This window comes from Rhagoletis zephyria, unplaced genomic scaffold (genome assembly GCF_001687245.7).
Source record: "Rhagoletis zephyria isolate East Lansing unplaced genomic scaffold, Rhagoletis_zephyria_1.1 Rzeph_scaffold_00638, whole genome shotgun sequence".
Taxonomy (NCBI): domain Eukaryota; kingdom Metazoa; phylum Arthropoda; class Insecta; order Diptera; family Tephritidae; genus Rhagoletis; species Rhagoletis zephyria.
This window is the reverse complement of record NW_016157722.1, coordinates 63696-64206: the sequence shown is the minus strand read 5'-3', so window position 1 is coordinate 64206 and position 511 is coordinate 63696.

Sequence of the window (511 nt, the reverse complement as noted above, 5' to 3'; positions counted from 1 at the left end):
AATTTGCAAAGAAGCAACACGGTGCCACTGCTAAGGGAGCGGTGCGAGAGAGACAACTGTCAGTTTATCGAACCTTGTATTATTGAATCATGTTTACATACAATACAACAATATGTGACCTGGTCTACGGAAAGGGGGCTTAGGTGTCAAAAAATCAATTTTCACTTTTTGGTTGATTCGGATGAAAGATGAGATGCTTTTTCACGTGGTGAAAAGCAGAAAATCCTAACTTGCTTAGAAGTGTACTAAAAATGTAGAGAAAGAAGAGTAAAAATACGACAAAATATAATTTATTGGTAATGAACAAAATACATTGAATTATAAGCTATAAAGACATGATTATACACTAGAAAAACGTATTATGGGCCAAAAATAATAATGCTGAGTAGTTTATGTATTTTTCTTTGTTGTCGTTTTCCTTGAGATCTTTTTACGTGTTGATCCTGAGGAAGATGGACCTGGTTCCTCGTCTGGTTTGAGAACATCTTCACTAGTTTTTGCCTTCCGTTTC